General features: G+C 37.8%; 1 pseudogene; it reads right to left on the bottom strand.

The window, feature by feature from the left end:
* Window positions 1–15950: 15950 nt before the first annotated feature.
* On the bottom strand, window positions 15951–19453 carry LOC142529269 (putative serine/threonine-protein kinase PBL18; annotated as a pseudogene).
* Between the last annotated feature and the right edge of the window lie 7125 nt (window positions 19454–26578).

Raw genomic sequence — 26578 nt, 5'->3', positions numbered from 1 at the left:
CTTATAAATTTTGAGTAACCAAGATGAGGTGAGTTCTAAAGCTCCTGAACTGAGATAGGGTGAGAACCCTTATAAACTTGACGTGACCAAGATGAGGTGAGCTCTGAAGCTCCTGAACTAAGATAGGGTGAGAACCCTTATAAATTTGGCGTAACCAAGATGAGGTAAACGTTTAAACATCGTAAACAACAACCTGGAAATCAGAGTATTTAAAACATGCATAAAGTTCTTAAAACATAGGCAGTTCTCGGATTTAGCCTCATGCGCAGTCCAAGCCGACTCACTGGTCCCCACCCCTCGTCTCCTCAAACTCGTCCTCACCTGCATCGATCAAGTCTAGTGAGTCTAAAGACTCAGCATGTATAAACTGAAAGTAACAAGTAATGCATAACAAAACCACATGCATATTTAAGGTAGAACGTACATACTTAAACTTGAATGTAATAACATAAACTTAGACGTGTCATCATCATAAAACTTTTCATAACATATTTGCATCATACATACTTGAACATGCATAAACTTCCTTATTTTGCGTAGAGATATGTTTCAAAGCAAGTGACTCATACATAAATGCGCCTGATCAGGCTAAACCACAGCACTGGGCTGGCAGGGAATATCCATTACCGCATAGGTGAGATCCCTGGTCATGTTTTACCAGGTGGATTGATCCTTGGTCATGCTTTACCGCTTTCCAATCCTGATCTAAACTCGGTCATGCTTTACCGGGGTGGAGAGGTCCTCGGCCACGTTAACCGACTTTCAAACCCGTTCATAATTGGTCACAAGACATTTAACATACCTCAAATACATAAAATATTTTCTTTTGAACGTTAGACGTACTTACATGACGATGAGGGATTCATTGGGTCTCGCTTGGGGCCATTGTTGCCCATACTAACATGATTACATGCACTTAATTTTTCCATAACTTAGACGTAATAGCCATGCTCACCAACCGAAACGAAAAAATCTTATGACGTTCTAGATCACTCGGGACTTGACCTCATTTAATCATCGTACTAAACCATGACATCGAACCCCAAAGCAATCTCTATATGAAATGTGAACATTTCCCCGAACATAGAAGACATGGACCTAAAAAGTGATTTAAAAAGTCATGGACAAGCGCCTAGGTGCTGGACGACATTGTGTTGCGGCACTGCCTAGCGCCTAGGCGCTGGACGGCAATGCACTGCGGAACTGCCTAGCGCCTAGGCGCTAGAAACTAGCACCGCGGTTCTACCAATGCCGCTGCTCTAGCGTTGTGGCGCCACATGGTTAGCGCCCCGGCGCTAGACTTGCGTAGATGGGGCTCTGCGGCGCTACCTGGTGAGCGCTGCGGCGCTAACCCTGCGCATAACCAACCAAAAGAACACATTTTGCAAATTTTAAAAGACACGCCCCAATGACCTGAACCGATGCAACTAGACTCAACCTAGGACGCTATGACAATGTTCCAAACTTACACGACGTCCAAAAACAACGACGCACCACAAACAACACAACACAACACGTGAATACGAAATGTTGAACCAAACATTTCTTACGACTTCTAATGCAATCAAGTGCCTATCGACAAGAAATGAAGCACCAAAAATCATCCCAACCTCATAATCAATGTACCTAAATGCAGCAGCGATCACCCAATGGTTCCCAACGAAGCCTGCAACGAATAAACTTCAAGAACACGTGAAGAACGCATTTTTATAAAAGCGCAGTTTGAGCAGTCCCATGAAAACAATCATAACTCACTCTTTTCTTGTCCAAAAATTACGAATTTACTGTCAAATCGAAGGTATCAAAAATTAATACGTTTTATATGTTGAAAGTTTTTCCAGAAAATCGATCGAATTTTCGCAGTAATGAAATTGAAAGCAGACACGTTTTGAGATCTAAAATTTTTGATCTAAAAATCATTTCAAACGTTTTTGCTCAAACCTTTTCATAACGTACATAGATTTTCACCCATAATAAACATCACAACACATAATATAACGAGATCGATGCAGAAAAAATATAATATACATGCCTTTGATATCTAAAAAACTATTGAAACGACGATACCTAAGCGGGGAAGGTGCGAAGGTTAATCCGGGACGAACGTGGCACGATTTTCTTGAAGAAAAATGGGCGATGGATTGCTGAAAAATTGGAGGAAAAGGGACGGCTGCTATAACACTTAGAAGCCTAAGTTTTGGTCAAAAAAATGAAATGAAAGCAAAGCCAATTGTGTGTGTTTGTGTCGTGTGTGTGTGTTTGTTTGTTTGTTATAAATTTAGGGAAAGAAATTGCTTAATTAAACAATTAACATACAAATTAAAATACTAACCCACTTCTAACTTTAATATAATCTCTTAATTTAAAATAAAATGTACAAGTGACAAATCTTTAAAGATTTAAAATCATAAAATCACCTAATAATTAAATTAGACTTTAAAAATACTAAAAACTAAATAAATCATTTAAAATACCCCAATCCTAACTTAAATAAAATACCACATTTTAAAATCGTCAAAATCGTCGTCAGTCTCTTTTCCTCGATCCCGCATCAACTGATCGTCTGAAGCATGAAACTCAAGAAGCATTTTAATGTGCATCTCATTAACATAAGTAATTTAAAATAATGCAAATTCATAAATCATGCATCGATAAAATCATTTTAAATTTAATTAGATAATTTAACAATTAAATAAATGCATGAGTTTTACGTGTACTGATTTTGGGCTCTACATTTGAACTGGAGCTGCTCCGACCTACCGCACTGCCGTTAGATTGGCTAAAACTGATTCATATTATGCCTCATTGTTAGATGCCCTGAAGTCTATCCTTACGACAAATTTTAATTCATCTACCTTTGGAGAGATTAATAAAACTCCAACTCTGCTGCCCTCATTCGTGGACGATCCATCCACATACACCTTCCAGAGATCTTTTACCTTGACGTGCAGAGTCTCAGCAAGGAAATCGGCCAAGGCCTATGCTTTGATCATGGTCTTGGGTCCATATTGAATTTCATACTCTCCCAATTCAGTGGTCCATTTAACCAACTCCCCGAGATATCAGCACGAGTCATTATCTTCCCGAGATGGCCATTAGTGGGGACAATAATGAGGTGCGATAGAAAGTATGGTCTTAGCCTTTGAGCCGCGGTGATCAAAGCCATGGAAAGTTTCTCCACCGCTGTGTATCTGAGATCATCTCCTTTGAGTGCATGAGAGATGTAATACATGGGATTCTATTCAGTGCCTTTTTGTCTGATCAGGACCGAGCTCACAGTTACTTCGATGGCTGAAAGATAAACATATAATTGCTCTCCTGTAGATGGCTTTGCTAATATGGAGAGCTCGGCCAAATACTTCTTCAGGTCGTCAAATGCCTTTATGCATTCTTCATCCTACTCAAACTTCTTAGCTTTTCTGAGGACGCGGAAGAAAGACAGACTTCAGTGTGCTGCTCTCGAAATGAATTGTGATAAATCTGCAATTCTTCCGGCAAGATTATGGACCTCCTTGAGATTCCCATGAGGTGACATATATTGGATGACATTTACTTTCTCTGGGTTGGCCTCAATTACCCTTTCTGTTACCATGTATCCAAGGAACTTTCCACTCCTGACTCCGAAGGTGCATTTCTATGGGTTCAGCTTCAACCCATAAGATCTTAGAGTGGCAAAGGTCTTGTGGAGGTCAGCTATGAGGGAACTCTTGGACTTCACCAAGATATCATCCACGAAAACATCCACATTCCTTCTCAGTTGAGCTGATAAAACCTTGTCCATTAGCCTTTGGTAAGTAGCTCCTGCATTCTTTAACCCCAAAGGCATTACCACATAACAGAATGTCCCCTCGGAGGTGATTAAGATTACTTTATCTTGGTCTTCCTCAGTCAGTGGGATCTGATGATATCCCGGATAAGCATCCATTAGGCATAAATATTGATGACCTGCGGTGGAGTCAACCAGCTGATCGATCCTTGGTAATGGGTATCAATCTTTTGGGCACCTTGTTGAGATCTCTAAAATCGACGCACATTCTCCACTTTCCCGAGATCTTAGGAACCAGGATGACATTTGATAACCATGTTGGGAAAAAGACCTCCTGTATGTGTTATGCCCTAAGAAGCTCATCCACCCGCTCCTTTATTATCTTGTCTTTTTTACGGCCAAAGTGCCTCTTCTTCTATTTGATTGGTCGAGCTTCAGGAAGTAACACCATGATCTTTGGACTAACCCCTCTAAGCTCTTGCGGGGACCAGGCGAATACATCGGGGTTAGCCTTTAAACAGGCCAACAGATCATGCTTAGTTTCAGGGTCCAGGTCGGCCGCCACTCTAACTTTTCTCTGGATTCCTATCTCCACTATCTCTGGCTCTTCCTCCAATGTGAGTTGAACCTCCTTTTTGGAGATCGTTCTTTTTTGGGTTCCAATCATCCCCTCCTCGACTAGGGACCTATTTACTTCTACCTTCACCTTATCTACATAGCAACGACGTCAGGGATTTTGGTCTCCACATACAACTCCTACTTCGTTCCCCGCAGGATACTTCAGCTTTTGATGGTAAGTGGAGCTCACAGCTCGGAAATCAGCCAGGGCCTGTTAGCCCAATATCCCATTGTATGAAAAAGGGGCATCCACCATGGTAAAACATGTCATTTTGGTGATTTGGTGCGTCATGTTCCCAAAGATAAGAGAAGCATGATTTGTCCAATGGTTTGGACCGCATGTCCCGTGAAGCTGAATAAAGGCATAGAGATAGGGTCAAAATCGAATCCTTTTACCTTCATTTGATCAAGGGTCCTTTTGAAAAGAATATTAACCGAGCTTCCGATGTCGACAAAGATTCTTGCCACGTCATAGTTGGCGACAGTGAGAGTTACTAACAAGGCATCGTTATGAGGTGCCACAATACCTTTCAGGTCCTCTGGTCCGAAGCTGATGGTTGGGTCGGACTTGGGACCATGGGCTTTCAGAGCTCTCCCGGAATCTTTGTTGGTTGTGCCGCAGTGTATATTATACCTCGGGTCAGATCATTAGCTATATGTTCGACCTGAGGTCTCTGCTGTCGCTGAGGGTCTACTCGTCCCCCCTGGTTGGGTCGGTTTTCTCTGGGTGGTGGTCTCTAATTAACCCAGGGAGTCCCCGACCTCTCATGTTAACTAGATATTGTCCTTCCGGCCTGATTAAGAGGTCCTTTATTTGTGGGTCTCTTTGCATGATCTTTTGCACCTCTTCCCCCAATCTATGGCAGTCTTTTGTAACGTGACCGTATTCCTCATGGAACTCGCAGAACTTATCCAAGGAAGGTAAACGTGGCCCCTTTTTGGCTTGTTTCTGGCGTTCTAACTTCCTCCTTTCTTCACAGATTGCCATGGCCCTTTCCAAGCTCAGGGCCAACGGGGCATAAAGGAAGGGTCTCGGACCTCGGCCTCGTTCCTCTACTCTTTTTGCAGGTCTCTTCTTGCTCGGCTCTACATTCTCTTTTCCCTTATCTTTATCTCCCAGCTTGACATCCGTACACCTCTGCCTCTGTGCATCCTCAAGGTTCAAATATTTCTCGGCTCTGCTTAGGAGCTCATCATAGCTGTGAGGAGGTTTTTTCACCAAGTAATTGAAAAACTATCCCCCCCCCCACCCCGGAGACCCTGCGTGAAGGCATTTACCAAGGTTTCGGTGGCGGCGGCTAGGACCTCCAAGGCGGCACTATTGAACCATCTGATGAAGTCCCTCAGTGACTCACCGTCACTTTGTTTCACATTAAACAAGCCCAGGGAGGTCTTCAAATACCTTTTGCTTGTGGCATATGGATTCATGAAGATGGTGCTAAATTCTCGGAAGCTTGTAATAGAATGGGGTAGAAGCATATCGAACCATCTTTGAGCCGGTCCTACCAAGGTGGTAAGGAAGACCCGGCATTTCACCCCGTCTTAGTAACTGTGGAGCAGGGCGGTGTTATTGAACCTCCCCAAGTGTTCTTCGGGGTTGATGCTCCCATCGTAATACCTAACAGTCGGCTGACGAAAGTTGAGTGGGAGGTCCTCGTTCAGTATTTCGTGAGAGAACGGGCTCTTCTTGTTCAGTGGAGGAGGTCGGCCCCCACTTGTCTGCCCAACCTCCTGATTTCCTCCCATAGTGCGTCTAGATGTCCAGGAGGAGGAGGAGGTGATGGTTGTGGTAGAGGTGTTGGAGCCCGATTTCGACGGATGGGCCTCATCCACAGATCTGTTAATCAGCTGGGCCAGCTGATCTAGACTAAGATCAGCCACTCCTCTCCCTTGACCACCTCTAGGGCATGTTCTTCTTCATCTTTCTCCCCACATGTCTACGTCTTTGCTCAGTATTTCCCAAAAAATTCACGAATTGATGTTGCTGAAATCCGGGATGGTAGATGGGAGGTCGGATCTTCACTTTGGGAGCTCAGATAGGACCTTCGATATCTGAAAGCACAAACAAGAACGTTAAAAAGGGGTCAGAAGGTTGTTCTGGCATAGTCCCTCCGACGCTCAAGTCAGAGAACAAAAAATATTATTTTTATGTAAAAATTATTATTTTTCACTTCAAATATGGATTTGGTTTACTCGTCTCACAAATTTAGATCCGTGAGGCTATCTCATAAGAAAATTATTCAAAAATAAAAAATCAGATCCCAAAATTTTAGTGAAAACTTGATATAAAAAAAATCTATGTTTTCATTTTAAAAAAGTAATCTTAGTTCAACTCAATCAATTAGGTAATGCAATTCTTGTAATGTAAATCACCTCGCAAGATGACAAAAATATTCAAACAAATATCGGAGTACACATGAAAGTCGAGTGTTATGATTCAAAACAATATCAAACCTTTATACTTTCCCCAATCCATCAAATATTTGCTCTAGTAATTGCACACCAATATCACAAAGACTAAATCTATCAAAACTTTAATGACATGTGTTTAGATATTTTTATCTCTTCAATTTAAAGAAACCCAATTACAAACAAAAACAAAATTTATTTGCCTCTCTGATGTTGCTGAAATCCGGGATGATAGCTGGGAGTTCGGATCTTCACTTGGGGAGCTTGGATCGAACATTCGTAATCTGGAAGCACAAACAAGAACATTAAAAAGGGACAGAAAGTTGCTCCGGCGTAGTCACTCCGATGCTCAAGTCAGAGAACCTTTGGGCACTATACCAGCTGAGGAAATGGACTCCAAAATCTGGGACTACACAAATGGAAGAGGAAGAAAACTGAGAGAATAATGTGTGTGCGGAGAGAATGTGAATATATGAATGAATAAACAACGAATGAAACCTGGTATTTATAGGAGGATGATAGAGTCTTGATTTGGTAGATTTAGATCCTCAGAATCTTGTGCAAGATTTGGTTAAATTTTTATGGGCTTTACCCTTTTGGGCTTGATTTATGTGGGCTACCCGTTATAGTCCGAATAGAGACTCTTCAGGGTATGAGCCCGGCTAGAATCTGGGTCCTATGGGAGCTCGGCTCGGGGTAATAACACTTGCAATCGGCACGATTCCACGATACAGGAGGTTGGCATGGAAACTCGGGGGAGGTCGGCATTGGAGGTCGGCCACCTCTCTGTTCGACAAGATTGTGGATATGGTAGGTTGGCTGGGATGACCTCCCAAAAAATTCAGAGCAATGAGGAGACCTTACGCTGTGCTGCGTCATGAATCTGATCTCCCGATTTTTCCGAACGTTGGGCTACTAACTGTCTGGGCTACCAAAATTGGGTTGGACCCACCCTCGGTCCGGGGATATCACTCTCCAAACATATAAATCCATAAGAATAACAGCATATGCAACAAGACAATAAGATTCTTAGTTCGGAATCTATTAAGAGAATATATATTTTCCCATAATAGTTAAGCATATGTACACACTCATTCTTTAAGCACAAAAACTCCCGCAAGACTGTCTCACGGGTCAATTTTGTGAGACGAATATTCTATTTGAATCATTCATGAAAAAAATTATTTTTATGCCAAACGTATTAGTGTTTATTGTAAATTTAATGACCAGTGCTTAAAATGCTACAAATTTTTTTTATAAGCTCGACTTTTGAATATTACTATCTCATGCACGTATGCATTACCATTGAAAATTTCGCATTTTAAAATAATAGCAGTCAGTTAACTGATAAAATAGTGCAGTTAAAAGACAAGTCTATAAACCTAGACTTACGTTTCAAAATCATGAAAATAACAAACAAGTAAAAATCTTGACAAAATCCTCAACATGTTAAAACAAGCGTATAAAATATTCATGTCCACTCCTAACTCAAAAAACATGATGTGCAGAAAATGTGGTTCTCGAGTTCATGTGCGCACATCTAGCCTTGCCTACTCAGACTTCGGCACCTCCAGCCTCTTCATCAACAAGCTCACCTACATCATTCACGTCTAGTGAGTCTAAAGACTCAACACACCTGTATTTTTATAACCACTTAATTATTTTGACTTTCGTAACATCTCTATCATATCAGCTCTATTCGATGGATCCATCTAATATAACCGTGGTACCCGGTGGTGGGGACATCAGCGACAGCATTTCCCGTCCACTGAGCCTTGACCTCAACACATAATATCTCAAATAATAGTATTAGTCACAATCAACTCTCATCCTTAAAAAACATGTCACCATATTCATCACTTAATAAAAGCATGCATATACGCAATTTTTTCCTTAAATCAAGCATACAACGTATTTTTTCACATTTACTCAAAAAGTCATATACGTAATACATAAAATTTAAAAACATGTAAAATTGTGCTCAGGGCCCTGCCAGGACTAAAAACTCGACCCAGTTGCAAAATGACCATTTTGCGCCTAGAAACCCAAAATGATTATTTTGCCCCTAGACCTCAAATTTTCGACCCAAAGCTTACCAAACTCCTTAAAACACCTCAAAACATATTAAAAACATTTCTTAATACGTAATCTCGAGCTCGATTCAAAACCTATACGATTCGTTTTAAAACTTGGACTGGAGTCTCAGTTTTAACCCGAATCAAACCGAAACCTAACCAAGTTTTTCCTAACTCAAAACATGACTTAACTCTACTTGTCCAGCCTCTAAACCAAGTATTATAGACCCCTTATGACCCCCAAACCATAACCGAAAGCTGCTAGAAAATTTATGCTCAACCTAATCGATAACTAGTTGCGACCCTAGCACTAAACCACCGACCCTACACCTAACCAGCTGGGACCAGCCATGAACCACCCCTCCTAGCCCACCTTAGGACCCTTCTGGACTAACCTAAGCCCAGCCCTCAGCCCCAAGCAAGCGCACCACTCGAACCACCACCGGAAGCGCACACTCGAGCCTCCCTCGGAGTGCATCGACTTCTAACCTAGGGACCTCTCTTGTATTTGAGACCAGCTGAGTTTGGACCTCCCATAGACCTTAGTTGGACCCTCTTGGACCGCACCTTGGTCTGTTTCAGCCCCCTTTCAACCGAGTTTTCCCTAATCTTTCACCAAAACGCCCAAAACCCTAGCCGCCTATGAACCACCTTTCCGCCTTCACGTAACCCTTGCACACCCATGACTCCAGCATCATGTCTCCTTATTTACAGCCTACACGCCCCTTAGCAACCATAAATTAGCAGCACCTTGCAACAATACATAAAAACGTGAGCATGAGTCATAAAAATGCAAAGTTTCATATCAAACTTATTCAAAAACGTGAACACAAGGTAAATCAAAGGATTGTGATGCATTTACATATATTTCAGCATAATATTGGCGTGAATGAGGAGAAAACGAAGATACATGCGTGCCTTAACGTTTAAATGATCAAAAGCTTGAAGAACTACGTGCGGGACGTGAACCGGAGAGGCAGAGGAGAAGTTTTCTTGAAGAAACTATGGGGGCCGTTGGCTACTGGTTCTTTGCTGCTGAATGGATTTGATATAAACCCTAATCTGTTTCCAAATGGAATAGTTGGATCCATCTAGAATCGGTGGTCGAAAATCAGAGTTAGATGACAACACGTTCATTGCACTTTTCCTGTATAAACAAAAATAACCAGAATCAATCACTTAGTATATCAAGAGTTTTCTCTGATACCACTTGAAAGGGGGTTGTTTAACATAAAAGTACAGAAACAGTAAATTGTGTGTATCTGATTATAGTATTGTGTATCGGTGTTGTCAACAGTGTTCCCAGCATGCAGCGGAATAAATTATTTAACACACACTTAAATTTTAATCACCAGAATAAGACATATTAAATTATGTACAAGTATAAATACATTTACAATGCCTCATGACAAAAATTATAACTAGAAAACTTGTAAATTGTTTACAAAAACCAATACTAGTGACAAGCATAAAGACTATATTCTTTGACAACCCAAGAAAATAAATTGCATCTAAAACCAATTAATAAAACCACAGATGCAAATCTTGTTTCGCATAAAACAAAGACCATCAAGACTCTTCAAGCAACACTCCACACGAGTGTTGTCCTTCAAGTGTGTTCAACACGGATCAGCAACACAACAAAGTGATCAACCAATCACACAAAAGCTTTTGATTAAAATATGCTCAGATCTCGTATTTTTCTTCTCTGCAAAAATCACTTCTCTCAACCACACATGCGGCCGTGAAAAACTCCATATTTATATATATTGTTTGACCTAAAAACAATTCCATAAAAGCATCCTACGAAATATGGAAACAAACTCTTTTAAACAAGATATCATATCTTATAGTTAAATGACAAACTAAAAACAAATCAGATAATATGTAGAGATAAATTAAACCAAATCTTATAATCTAGAAAAGAAAAACTTTAAATAGATAATATCAATATAAAAAAATAACAACCAAGGAATAAAATATTCCTTTCAAGAACAAAATACAACAATAAGAATACCTAACTTATCGATCTAGAATTTGAAAATATGGTGAATAAGAAAATAGACCCGAACGCATCTCTGAAATTCCGAGAAACTTCATATTTCCTTCAAATAACTAAATTAAACATAAACAAAATAAAAATGATCAAAATAAAATTTAAATTTTGGCAATGAAAATATGGAAAAAAAAATGACATATGAATGGTTAAACATCGGCTTCCAAAGTGTCAAATCGACGGACCCTGATATGACTTCAATAAAACTTGGAAAATTGCAATAGAGAACAAATGCAAAATTTGGCCTTAGCTTGTTAATGAACAAAAATAATGAGAAAATTAAGTACCAAAATTGGGACGTGTGATTGAGATGGAATGGTGATTTGGTCGTTGGACACACCATCAAACCAAAGACGATTCTTCTAAACCTAATTGCTCTAAAATTATTGTCCATCGGTGCTTAAAATTTGCAAAAATTGTAAATCAATTTCAATCGAAAAAACACTGAAAAAATCATATGGAAGTGGAATAATAAAAAAATAAATCAAGATCACATACACATAGATGAATAGCGTGTTGGAACATTTTAGTTTTGATGATGTGCCAGTTAAAACTCAGTAATCGATAAAGTTCAGCAGACCGATCGTTCACTTCTAATACGAAAATATGGTCTATAAAATAAAATGAATAAACACTACGGAATATAAAAAACGATCATTTATAAGCACTACTGAATATCGGCAACAGTCATTCATTAACATTCAATTTATCTTTGTACTTAATATATATTAAAATTAGCAGATCAATCATTCAAAATGCTCATCGCTCTATTATGGAAAACAAATTTTGACTTATTTGACAGATCGTGTCAAGGATTTAATGTCTCTTTCTGCTTTTGGTGAGGTCCAATTATATTTGGTATATTGCGTTAATTATCATGACTTGACTAATTTATAGTCGTTCAAATCCGAAAGTTTGAAGATTATCTATATAAAACTATTTCATATCTTCCGCAAGACATACACTTACACGATCATTTTCTTACCACTCAAAAATGTTGCTGAAATTATAGAAGCACACTCTCAAGTTCACATCAGATCTTATCAGTGATCATCTTGTGTAATTCGTACTCGATACAATCGTACTTATATTTAACCACTTGAGTAAATCATTGTGACTGTGATTCTTGAAAGATCATAATCGCATTAAAATATTGAGATTTCAACAAATTATTCTGTCTTATAAAATATGAGATCAAAGTAATTGAATAATTGACAATTTTTATGCCCTTAATGTGGCCCTTGAGATTATGTAAGTAATGAAGATCTGAACCGCAATATGTTAGAGACTGGCAAAAATGGATGGAGGCCATACAGGCTGAATTATATTCTCTAGAAACGTAAAATATTTGAACCCGTAGTTCTAAAACATAAAGATATTATCCTTTTAGGATAAAAATGGGTTTTTGTATGAAAAAGAAATGAAAATGGCAAAATTGTAAGATACAAAGCAAGACTTGTAGCCTAAGGTTTCTTTCAGAGACCTGGAACCGAATACAAAATAACATATTCACATGTGATAGATGCAACTACTTTCCGATTCTTGATTAGCTTAGTTGTATCAGAAAAATTGGACATGCGACTTATGGATGCGGGCACATTACAAGAAAATAGGCAATCAAAAACACATTAAAGACAACGGTAAACTGTTGTGTTTTTTCTTTTAACAATAGTTTCATCAAAAACCGTTGTCATAGCCTAAAAAAACTCGCTCATGGACAACAGTTTTTTAAAAACCGTTGTCTTTGATGTGTCTACGACAACGGTTTTCTAAAAACCGTTGTCTTTTAGCTTTTTTTGGGGTTCAAAGACAACGGTTTTATAAACCGTTGTTTATTAGCGTATTTTTTGGACAAACGACAACGGTTTTTAGAAAACCGTTGTCTTTTAAAGTGTTTTTTTGGACAAAGACAATGGTTTTCTAAAAATCGTTGTCTATTAGTGTTTTTTGGAGGTCAAAGACAACAGTTTATAAAACCATTGTCTATTAGCGTGTTTTTTGGACAAACGACAACAGTTTTAGAAAACCGTTGTGGATTAGCGTGTTGGACAAACAACAACGGTTATCTTAAACTGATGCAATATTTAGCGACGGTTTTATCAAAACCGTCGCATTTTTAAATTAGCGACGGTTTTATCAAACACCGTCGCTATATTTAGCGATAGTTTTACTATTTTTAGATTAGCGACGGTTTTAAAACGTCGCTAATTTAAAAATTACGACGATTTTATTAAATAACTGTTGCTAATGGCGACGACTTTAGCAGAACTGTCGCTAGTAGCGACGGTTTAATACTAACCTAGCGACGGTTTTTGGTGCAAATTGTCTATAGATATCCCCGTCCTTTGTCCATTTCGTTCACACAAAAAAATTTTCTCTCTTAGACGATTTTAATTTCGAAATAGGATAAGTTTTTTCGCTTCAATTCTTGGTAAATTTCTAAGTGTTAGTTAAGATCATGAATATTAGTAGCTTAGTCATATTGTAAGTTTTTTTTTGCGTAGATTTATTAAATTATAACATTAAATTTTTTTACGTAAAAAATAGCGACGGATCTAGTCAAAAAATCTGTCGCTAATTAGCTGCGGTATAGTAAAAAACTGTCGCTACTTATCGCTACTTAGCGACGGCTTTAGCGACGATTTTGTATAAACCGTCGCTAATTAGCGATGGAAAACATATCATAAAAGCGAATATTTAGCTACGACAACGGTTTAAAACAGTTATCGTTGAACGCACTTTCAACAACACCCTCAGTTACAACAGTTTTAAATGGCCTACGACAACGGATCCGTTGTCGTTTAGCGTTTTTCTTGTAGTGACATTTCATATTTTTATGGTTCACTTGGTTGTGAGATATACATAAAAATTTCTGAAGGATTTAAACCACCGGAAGAAAATGACAACCCCCAGGACCATCTTCATGATAAAGTTGCAAAAGTCATTATATTAATTAAAACATTCCAAGGGCATGTAGTACATTTTCTTAGTGAATATATACTACAAGAAGGTTATACAGATGATGTTATGTGTCCATAAAATTTTACAAAAAGGAAAGGATGTTGGTTTTGCAATTGTGAGAGTAATGTCGATGATCTAAATTTGATAGAGACTGTGAAAGAGCTTACCAAAACTGCTAATTAACTATAAGGTGAATTTGATATGAAAGACTTGGGAAAAACAAATTTTGTCTTGTATTGCAAATTGAACATTTACTAGAAGAAATATTTGTTATCAATCCTCATATATTGAAAATATAGCAAAATGATTTTAATAATTTTACATGGACAATGCATACTGCTGGACATCACAAATGGTTGTTCAATCACTTGATACTAAGAAAGATCATTTTCGTCCACTTGAATATGGATAAAAGATCATTGGTCCTTAAGCACCATATCTTAGTGCAATTGGTTCATTATCATATTTTGGAAATTATAGTAGACAAGATATATCATTTTCAGATAACCTTATAGTTAGGTATAACTTTTTTCCAACCCGAAGACATTGAAATTGTATAAAGAATACATTTAGATACCTTTTGTGGTATAACAGACATGAGATTTTCGTATTTCTCAAAATAAAATTCATTTTTAGTAGGATATAAAAATGCAGTCTATCTTTCAGATTCATATAAAACCAGATCTCAAACAGGTTGTATGTTTACAAGATGAGGAACTGCTATTTCATGGAATCGATGAAACAAGGTTTAACAGCAACATCTTCAAATCATTACGAGATCATTGCAATGCATGAAGCAAGTCGAGATCATGTATATGGTTGAGATCCATGACGCAACATATATATTCGAGAATCATGTGGACTACCAACAACTAAAGATAGACTGACGATTATATTTGAAGATAATGTTATTTGCATTGCACAACTGAAAGGATGATGTATTAAAGGGGATAGAACAAAACATTTTTCATCAAAATTTTTCTACACACATGAACTTCAAGACAAATGTGATATTAATGTCCAACAAACTCGCTCTAGCGATAATCTAGTTGACTCATTCACAAAAGCATTGTCAATGTCGACATTAAAAAAAATTAGTGTATAAGATCAGGATGAATCAATTAAAGGATCTTCGATATTGAAGTTAGAGAGAGTATTTAATATTGTATTTTTTTCCTTCATTCGGGTTTTTTCCACTAAGTTTTACTGACAAGTTTTTAACGAGACAACACCGGATTTTCCATCAATCATCTAAGAAGAGTGTTTTATATAGATGATATTTAGATAATCGATTTATTGTAATCTTCTTTTTATGTCTTAATATCTCTACTCTATAAACAGATGTGTTTAGTTGAAATAATACACAATTTTTTTTCTCTCAATTATACTCTCATATTTTATTGTTTTCTCTCTTTTCTCCATTCTCTATTCTCTAATAAATTTATAACAGCTTTAGTTAATTCAATTAAAGTATATGGAAATTTCCTTTTATGTAATGTAGGTTCATAAAATTTAATTTTTATTGGCATGTAATATTTCGCATAATTTTGGGATAATTTAAATATTTCGGTTCATACTTAATTTGTATAATATGAGCTAAAAATTTAAATTGGCTCATCTATCAACTATTTCGACCGAAAGAAATGTAACAACAATTTGATAAAAACATTATTTAAATCATAATAATGATAGTTAATTAAGTTAAAATATTAGGGCTCCGGAAACTCAAAATTTTTAAGACAATATTACCAAAAGAAAAAAAACGACGATCTTTTTACCTATACTGAGACAATTATCCCTGCTCTATGCTTAGTTAAATCTTTAAAATCTCTTTACAATATTTACATGCAAAAAATATATAAATATACACCATGCCCAGAAAATATCCTTCAATACATTACATACATATATATACAATGATATCGAGCAGAGGCCTGCCAAATCCCACCCTTACCGAGTTGTGTTTTTGTTAAAAAAAATTAAAAAAAAAAACATTTATGCACAATGATGACAAGTTCTATTAATTAGATTAATGAGGTTATTTTTACAACTTTAACTATTTCGATTGATTAAGGGGATGCATTACTGTGGTGTTTTTGTGATGGAAGATTTTCAAGAATTTCCAAGATTTCGGTCATTGGTGGCCTATACTTTGGCTCCAAATTTACACAACATAATGCAAGATTTGCAGCAACATAGGCTCCTCTCTTGGGATATTGGCCTTCTAACTTTGTGTCCATTACTCGAAATACCTTGCCGTTATCACGTACATGAAGCCTCACCCAATGGACCAAGTTCTTCTCCTCGTCACATTTCGTTTCGTCGATAGCACGTCGCCCTGTGAGCAACTCCTAGTAACACAACTCCGAAACTGTATACGTCACACTTGACAGTAAGTTTACCTGTTAGGAAAACTCTCTGTCTTAGTTTGTGTTGTACGATATACTGTTATGTGGTTCCTGCATGATATTTCTATCAATGTGCTTGTATATAATATACACACATTTCGAGCCAATTCGAATCAATTTGTTTGGATAGCCTTCCAATGCCATTAGCTTTACTACATATATCAATTAATAGTTTGCAAGTATTATTTAAAATTTAAGGAGATCCGGCCGACGAGGTTATTTCAGTTTGGGAAAGTGATCGAATCCATTCGCTAAGTTAGCCTATTTTAAGGTTTTTTTTTAATATACAACATGGGATGAAGGTTTTGCAGTTACCAGGGTATGAACCCCGGCCGCTCTCATAATGAAGAGAGGATTTGTCACTCCAACTACAAGATTGATGACATCTATTCTATGTTTTGGTCATTCAAATAGTCAATATTTTGCATTCGGCTAGTAAGTTCTGATTTTTTAGCTTTCATTCATATTTAACTAAAATACTGATGTGGTGCAAGACATTGTTGACATGACATTAGATATTTCGTCATTACATCATAATTGACGATGTATCCGCGGCTGCGCCACATCACTATCCATCAAAATAAGGATAAAAGCCATTAAAATCACACTTGATGGCTGCATGAAGCGTGTGTAATATTAAGGGAACAAAAAGAAACACATATAAATACCTGTGGTTTGATATTTTGGATCACAATATCCTTCAGTACCCATAACTCGTGTGGTTACATGAGTATTAAATCCTGTCGGACCCGATTTCGCCAACCCAAAGTCTGAGAGCTTTGCATGAAATTCCTAGACAAACAAAATAATTTGTATTATAAATCAAGAAAATAAATGAAGACCACCAAATAGAAAATAAATTTAACTAAAATATTATAAATTTATTCAAATGAAAATACCGAATCTAACAAAATGTTTGATGTTTTGAAATCACGATAAATGACGGGCGACTCGGAGTCGTGAAGAAAACATAGCCCTCTGGCTGCAGTTGCAGCAACCTTGATCCTTGTTGCCCAGGAAAGAGGTGGAGAATTTTCTGCATTAGAAGAAATAATAATGATCACTTCTTGTTTATGACAACAATTTTATATGCAAGCTTTTTAATAATTAAGGTCTTTATCCTCATCAAAATTGTGTGTGTATAGAAGAATGAAATTACTTACTTTTGAATAAGTGATTCTCCAAGCTGCCTCCTGGCATGAATTCATAAACCAGAATCCGGTCTTCACCTTCTAAAGAAGTATCCGACGAGTTTCACAAGATTTGGATGCCTAAGCCGACCCAAATAGTTCACCTCTGACTGCAACAAAAAATAGGCAAATTAATGAGAAAAAAAGAACGATGAATATATATGGAGTACTCTCATTATTTACATCTACACATTCAAAATAAATGGTTCCTAATTAAATCTTGTATAGGCTAGAAATAGAGATGTGGGTCCTGAGGGGAACATATATATTATCTGCAGTATTATTCAGCAAATATTTATTAGAATATTTAACATTAGATATCGCAAAAATATCATTTGAAAGGATGTATTTGTAATTTATTAGGCTAAGTATATATTAAAAAATGCCATAAAATTTTCAAGAATAGGAAGAAAACAAACCAGCCACTCCTTATGACCCTGGAAACCTTGAGGTATCAACATCTTGATAGCGACTTCCATTGCCTGATCCAGGCCTTGCGGCTGTGAAAGTTTCCTCATCCAACCATCCTTTGTAAACACGGCCGAAACCTCCTTCGCCGAGTAAATTATCCTTTTGAAAATTCGATGTGGCGTTCTTAAGTTCGTTAAACTTAAAGGCCTTTAGATATGGTGACGACAATATCTCACTTTCTGATCTTGGCATTGGTAATTTACTAGATTTCCCATTTTCCATTAGTGTCTCGGAATTCGGGATTGCTGATGAGCAGCTAGGTTTCTCAAGTCTTGGTATAGTGTCTGGTCTTGGCAATAGTGAACAACTAACTTTAGGGTTCTTGTTGCGAGGCTGTTGGGGGAGATTCGGAGTGGGTAATGGATGACTCTTTTGGTGAGTTTGCTCCATATTTACTGAAAAATAAACTAAGAGTAACTTTTTTTTAAGAAATTAACATAATATATATATACACGCGCGCACACATATATATATATAATATATATTTTTACAAATTCCAAGAACCATGCGTGAAGTAAAGTGTGATCATCTATGAAAAGCGAATAACACTCCCATAAACTGAAGAGTATATCATTTCTTCACAATATTATGGCTTCGATCTTTTTTCAAAATCAATATCTGGGTAATTTTTTTTTGTTGTTTTACATTTCTTTTTTTAAAAAAATTACTTTTCCTTATTATTTGCACGATTATATATCATGCATATTCATATCATAATTCTTCAAACTTTTTTTGATATATATCTTAAATAAATATAATAAGAATCTTGGATCACGGATTGGGGTACTTTTCATATGCCCGAAACAAACCCTAATAACTGGATAACATTTCAGACGAGAACAATGAATGATTTTCTTGAACAAACCAGAAACATGAACCGATCAATAATTTGTCCGATATTGATGCAAAATACATGCATACGCAGACATAATGGCAATTACAAATTTGAATATCAAATTTAAGATGAAACAATAAGAATAAGATTGAGGAAGAAATATTACCTGAAAACGAAGGTAGATTCGATGGTATTTTGTTATGACTTTCCATTTCGAAATTATAATCTGATTCCGCAACTTGCTTCGGCCCTTGACTTGAATCAGCATTACTAAGATTAATATCATGAAGATTTGTTGAATTATTCTCGATTTCCACATTTTCTTGATTTCTGCCTTCACTTGAATTACCCTTATCTTTATGAGAACTTATTGTGCCACCATCGTATTCCTTCACCACTTTTTTATTCCTTTGAATGCAATTTCCCATTCTAAAAGACTAAAGACCTTTCTAAAACTATGCAAAAAATACTCGAAAAAACTCAAGAAAACAACATCTTTCGACGTAACTTCCACCATTTTATCATCTTCTCCTCCACTGTCGTTTTTGAGGGGAGAAGAGGAAGGAAAATATTGTGTAAAAGAGAAAGACGTCATGAGGGGGAATTAAACCTAAGGCTAGGAAGGAAGACTAATATTAACAAAAAAAACATGACTTTTGCGAGTTAGAATATGCCACTAAAATGTTTGAACTTACCAAAAAAAAAAAGCACATGCCATTTGGCCATATCTTATGCATTTGCATAACGAATTCAACTATTTTAAGTTATATTTTACAAAATTCGTAATTTATTTATTTATTGAGTTAGCAAGGTAGTGGCAAAAATGTCAGTCAAAGTTATTTATTTATGTAATAAATATATGCGTTTTGAATAAGTCGTTTACAAGAAAAATTATTTGTTTAATAAATACGGTCAATGTTTGTTAGGGTTTCCACGTATTTCACGCCTAACCACAGTTAGTGTTATCCATAACTGATCATTCAAATTTTTAGAAAGTTGAGGACATTTTGAGGAATAAAGGGCAATATTCATACATTAGATACATGGATTATTGGTCAAGAGTTAAGGAAGAAAGCAACTGGAATCAAGTAAGTACGCTTTACGATCACTTATAACTCATGTAACAATAAGTTTCATGTTTGAGATGAGATTTTATGTTCAAAATATAATTATAACAAATTTACCCAAATTGCCAAATGGTAAGTGATGCAATAAACAAAAAAGGGTTAAAAATTTTAAATTAAATAAAATAAAGCTTGGATTCAAAAGTTATATTTATCTTTAAAAAAATTACGATGTAAGGTTTATGAAAAAATTGTATATAAAAGAAGAGTTCAGATAAGATTATTCAACTTTACAAGTATGTAAGTATAATTTATTATTGCAATTTTTTTGAAGGCATAAATAGTTTTTTTAGTTTGAATGTAGCAGTGAATGAGAATGCAGAAAATTTTTTTTTTTATAGCTGAAATCTTGTAATTTATTAAGAAGATGATAGGTCCTGTAATTACAAGTTTAATCAACCACCAAGGAAAAGATCCATCCTCCCAAACAAAATGAGAGGAGGATGAAAAAGCAAAAGCAGCAACCGAGTGAGCCACCCGGTTAGCCGATCTCCTGACATGAAAAAGATGAGGGCTCTCGAGTGCCTTCCATAAGTATGCTAATATCCGCAGCAATAGAACACACATAACTAAGATCCTTTTCTGGCCTTGTGACTGCTTGCACTGCAAGAAGAGAGTCCGAGGTGATTTGATGAATCTGAATGTTGTGCTGCCTAGCGACTTTCAAGCCAACCCGGATGGCAAGAAGCTCGGCCATTGTAACAGATTAGGCCTTGTCAATCAATTCTCCGAAAGCCAAAATCGGTTGTCCCTCATGATCACGAATAACTCCACCGACTGTGCAACTAGGATATCCCTCTTTATAAGCTGCATCCACATCCAACCGGAATTGGTGAACTAACGGGGCAGACCAAGTGCTTTGAGAGCTGATCAAAGTTGACTTTGTGCCGCTCATAACTGAATCACGTGCCGCACGCAATTCTCGGAGCAGATTTTCACACCAATCAGCATCCAATTCTCGAGCCTTGCCATTACATTCATGAAGATAGCGAAGCCTCTCATTCCAAGTGGCCCAAGTACGCATGATAAATAGTTCGAAATCAAGTTTACTCAGCTTTTCCTTCATCCCTAGAAATATATCAAATACGTCTAAGTGGCGAAGCTACTTAAGAGATGACCAAATCCAGCTTCTTTTCCAACATGATTTCACAGCCGGGCAAGAAAATAGGGAATGAATGGTAGTATCCCAGTTAAATTGACACAACGGGCACCTTCCAGTAACTGGAACATGATGTATAAGTAGGTTTTGTTCCGTTGGAATAATATTATTAAGCGTTCTCCACCAGAATAATCTCACTTTTGGAGGAATCGATAATGGCCACAGGAACTTCCACCAGCCCCTTTGGAGAGGGGCCGAGCACGAGGGGGGCTGTTAATAGAGGCCTTGGGCAGCCTTATACTCATCCCATACCGTATATATATCTTTCTGGTCATATTTCCAAAATCTCGTATCCTTTCTACTTGTCAGAGTGATGAGAATAGAAGTGATTTTCTGAGCAATAAGTGGAGAGAAATTCTTTTGGATCAGAGGCATGTTCCATCTACCATCCACCATGAGAGACTTCACTTTAGAAAATGAGGCATAGTCTGGAATCGGTGCTAGGCAGGTTCTAGGACCCGGAAGCCAAATATCCTCAAACGTATTAATACGAGCCCCATCTCCCACCTTCCAACACAAACCTTCAGCAAGTAAAGGCCTGCTCCACATAAACGCTCTCCAGATGGAAGAAGGATTGCTGCCCATATCGGCTTCCATAATATCCCGATGGCGAAAATACCGGCCTTTCAAGACTCTGGCCACCAAAGATTCAGGTTCCGAGATAATGCGCCAAATCTGTTTAGCTAGTAGGGCCTGATTGAAAGTCTCCAGCTGTCTGAACCCCAAACCACCCATGCATTTCGTTTTACACAAGGCTGGCCACGATTTCCAGTGCATTCTCTTTTTCCCTGTGTCTATTCCCCACCAAAAATTAGAGCATTCACGCTCTATTTCTTCACACACCGATTTGGGAATAAGAAAACAGGACATAGCAAAAGTGGGGATGGACTGGAGCACCGATTTGATCAATGTTTCCTTACCCCCTACCGAAAAAGTTTTGTTTCCCCATCCTTGAATTCTCTTCGCTACTCTCTCCACCAGGTATCTGAATTGCAGTTTCTTACTTCGCAAAGAGACGGCCGGGAGGCCCAAATACACTTAATGGGCGTGAACCACTGGGATAGCTAACACAGACTTAATATTCTCAGCCAGTTGCTCATTTGTATTCGGGCTGAAGGAGAGGGAGGACTTTTCGAAATTAATAAGCTGTCCTGAACCCTTCGCATATGATAACAGACAATTGTGCACCGCCAAACAGTTCGCCATTGTAGCTCTGAAGAACAAGAGACTGTCATCAGCAAAGAATAGATGAGTAATAGATGGGCAGGAAGAAGCTAGCTGAACCCCAGAAATCAGACGTTGTTGTTCAAGTGGGACGAGAGCAGATGATAATCCGTGAGCGCATAAAATAAATAAGTAGGGAGAAAGAGGGTCTCTCTGTCTTAGTCCTCTACTCGGAACGACGTTCCCAACCAGATCACCATTCAGCGAGAAAGAGTACCTAACTGTTCTGATACATCGCATAACCTTCTCCACCCAACATCGTGAGAAGCCAAGTCTGATCATAATGCCTTCAAGAAAAGACCACTCAACTCTGTCATAAGCCTTACTCATAACAAGTTTTAAAGCAGCATAGCCTTTTTGTCCTTGTTTTCTGCTTCTAATCCAGTACAGAGTTTCAAAACTCAGTATAATATTGTCAGAGATCAGTCTGCCTGGGATAAAAGCACTCTGAAACTCATTCACAGTATGTTTGAGAATGGGACGCAATCTATTCATGAGAGAGCGAGCAACAATTTTATAGCAGACGTTGCACAAACTGATAGGCCGATAGTCCTTCATAGTCATTGGAGACGTTACCTTAGGTATCAAAGTAACAGTAGTGGCATTCCAGTCCTCTAGAGGGGCCCCTCCATTCAAAATATTTAAACACTCCATCGTGACCTCTGAAAGGGGATCGGTTACGGTGCCGGTAGCGCAACGGAAGTTTCAAAAATCATATTTTATAGGGAACAAAACCGAGCACCTATTAGTGGTGTAACAAATACAAAAACACAAAATATGTCATACATAGGGTGTTTTAAAGATATTACCTATCAATCTTAAAAGATTGATGTTGGCTTCAACTTAGTTGTCAAACAACTAAGCTCTTGAAGGGATGAGTTGATCTACAAGTTTCCTCATTTCCTTCAAAATTAGGCCCACCACTTGCTAGCTAGAACCCTTCTTACTTTACACTAGAAAAATAAGAAGATTTTTCTTTGAGAAGTAATTTCTTTCCTCAACAATTGAAGAAGAAAAATTGAGAGAAAATTGGAAGGAAAAACTCTCAAGGTTTCGGCCAAGTGAGGAGTGGAATGGGGAGAGGGATGACTAGTCTTGGTTGTGTAAAAAGCTAAAACACTTTTAGCATGTCAAGCCTTGGAGATTGAAAAAGTAATCTCCAACCCTTCACCTCCCATGCATGCAATGTTATTTGATTTTTAACAATTAAAAATCCATGGACTTAATTTAATTATCTCAAACAAATTTGAGACTAATTAAACATTACTTGAATTTACTCAAGTCACTAGTTGAATAATTATTTTACTATTGGGCTCTACAAGACCCAATATGATTTAATTAATTCAATACTTGAATTAATTTAATTATTTGGACTCTACTAGGCCCACTAGTGTTTAATTAATTCAACACTTAATTAATTTAATTTAGTCCATAATAATGTTTATGAAAATCTCAATTTTCAAATACATTATTTATTTGGCCAACTTTTAATTTAGGAACACTTCCATAAATTAAAAGTTACATTTTTCCTCATAGAAGTCATACTTCTATTTTTCCTTACGCTTATAAACTCATTTATAAACCGTTCAACACATTGAACTATTTTACTTCTCAACGAGATCTAGAAAGCTAGTACTTGTGTGGCTCTCAATGGTTCATTGATACAACTAGCCGTGGGTTCACATCTCCATGTGATTCGGACTAAACATGTCCTTATACGAGCATACCACAATTGCTCCATTCTTAATTATCAACTCCTTGATAACAAAAACGTCAGAACTCAAGTCTAATAGTACCCAACCAATCATGTTAAACGCCTAGCAGCATCGCTTACATGATTCCCTAGGTATCAAATGATAGTGCTTGCAAGAACCATTCAATTATAGTTAGCGTACAGTACGGTCCCTTCAACTCATATATCCCGACCGATTCGACAACCATTGGTTTATCGAGAGTTGTCAATGAATCGATACTATGTGTCATGTCGTAGTTGCATCGATGGTGTAATCTATGAAACCCATTTCATAATTACCACCATACTCCGATTCAGAGATTTCATACTACATACACATGAGATCACATACGATATCCATACCCGAAGGTAAGCGGTGAATCCCCGACTACAATGCATCGACTCCTATATGTTTCGACAAAACACCCAACCTTGCCACCTGATGACCCCATGAGAGTCGGTAAACAAGTCAAAGTGTAATGCTAGCACATAGAGTCTCAATGTTGTCCTGGGTCATAAGGACTAATGGTGTACAACCATAAACTAGGACGTTTCCACTCGATAAGTGAGAACCACTTGGAAAGTCCTTTATGGAGGGTTGTTCAGTGCACTCTACAAGAAGCACCTATCTGCATGTTCGGACATCACAATGTCCCCTACCAATGAAACATGATACTCACATCGCAGATACTAGTCTCGAACTCGAAGCGACCTATATACTTCTTAGCGGCGGCTGAATCGACTAGAAACTGTTTAGAATATACAGTATTCCAAATATGAGTTTCATGATACTCATCATATGAGCATCTCATATTCTTTCTACTATTTGTATATTCAAGGGCTTTATCTATGCAACTAGCATGTGTATACAGATAAAGAAGTGCCAAAACAATAATTTCAAATATTATTAAAATAAAGATTATTTATACTATAGAGTTTAAACATGAAACCCTCGGCCAACACTTGGCTCGACGGGCACCTACTCTAACAATCTCCCACTTGCACTAGAGCCAACTACCCATATGCTTCAAACCCATCGATTCGCGATGATTCTCGAATAATGGTCCAGGTAAAGGCTTAGTAAGCGGATCAGCAACATTATCTGAGGAGCCGACTTTGTCAATCGAGACATCTCCTCTTTCCACAATCTCTCGGAGGATGTGATACTTTCTCAATACATGTTTGGATTTCTGATGAGACCTTGGCTCCTTTGCTTGAGCAATGGCTCCCGTGTTGTCACAAAACACCGGGACAGAAGCAACTCCATTAGGAATGACGCCCAACTCTTGGACGAAATTCCTTATCCAAACAGCCTCCTTTGCTGCAGCTGATGCAGGCAATGTACTCTGCCTCAGTGGTAGAATCCGCTGTACTGTCTTTCTTGGAACTCTTCCAAGAGACATCAGCACAATTGAGCATGAATATGAATCCAGAGGTTGACTTCGAGTCATCGATATCGCTTTGGAAGCTAGAGTCGGTATAGCCTTCCAATTTCAGTTCTCCACCCCCATAGACCAAGAACAATTTATTGGTTCTTCTCAAATACTTGAGGATGTCTTTCACAGCTTTTCAATGTGGAAGACCGGGGTTCGATTGATATCTACTCACTACACTTAGTGCGAAAGCCACATCAGGACGTGTAGATATCATCCCATACATGATGCTACCAATCGCAGATGCATACGGAATGCGTGTCATCGCCTCTATCTCTGCATCAGTCTTGGGAGACATAGACTTGGATAGGGACACGCCATGACACATTGGTAGATGTCCTCTCTTGGACTCATCCATCGAGAACCTCTTCACGATGGTATCAATGTATGTGGACTGGGTGAGACCAAGCAATCTTCTTGATCTATCTCTATAGATCTGTATTCCCAATACAAAAGATGCTTCACCCAAGTCCTGCATCAAGAACTTACTCGCTAACCATATCTTAGTTGATTGCAACATTCCTACATCATTCTCAATGAGTAGAATGTCATCAGCATAAAGCACCAGGAATGTCACAGCACTCCCACTGACCTTTTTATACACGCAGGGTTCCTCAGGGATTCTTAGTAAAACCAAACTCTTTGATTGTACTATCGAATCTAAGGTTCCAACTCCTAGATGCCTGCTTTAGACCATAAATAGATCTCTGAAGTTTGCATACCATATGCTCACTTCTGACAGATGTAAACCCTTCAGGTTGAGACATGTAAATCTCTTCCTTAATATCCCCATTAAGAAAGGTTGTCTTGACATCCATCTGCCATATCTCATAGTCATACCATACAGCTAAGGCTAGCAATATCCTTATGGACTTGAACATTGCAACTGGAGAAAAGGTTTCCTCAAAGTCAACTCCTTGTCTTTGAGTATATCCTTTTGCTACCAATCGCGCCTTGAAGGTCAATACCTTCCCATCCGCCTCAAGTTTCCTCTTGTAAATCCATTTACACCCTATGGGAACAATTCCCTCAAGTGGATCCACGAGATTCCACACTTGGTTCGAATGCATGGAATTCATCTCAGATTCCATTGCTTCAAGCCACTTGGATGAAACGG

This window comes from Primulina tabacum, chromosome 16 (genome assembly GCF_025594145.1).
Source record: "Primulina tabacum isolate GXHZ01 chromosome 16, ASM2559414v2, whole genome shotgun sequence".
Lineage (NCBI taxonomy): Eukaryota > Viridiplantae > Streptophyta > Magnoliopsida > Lamiales > Gesneriaceae > Primulina > Primulina tabacum.
Note: the sequence above shows the minus strand (reverse complement) of the source record. Positions and strands in the feature narration are given on the sequence as shown.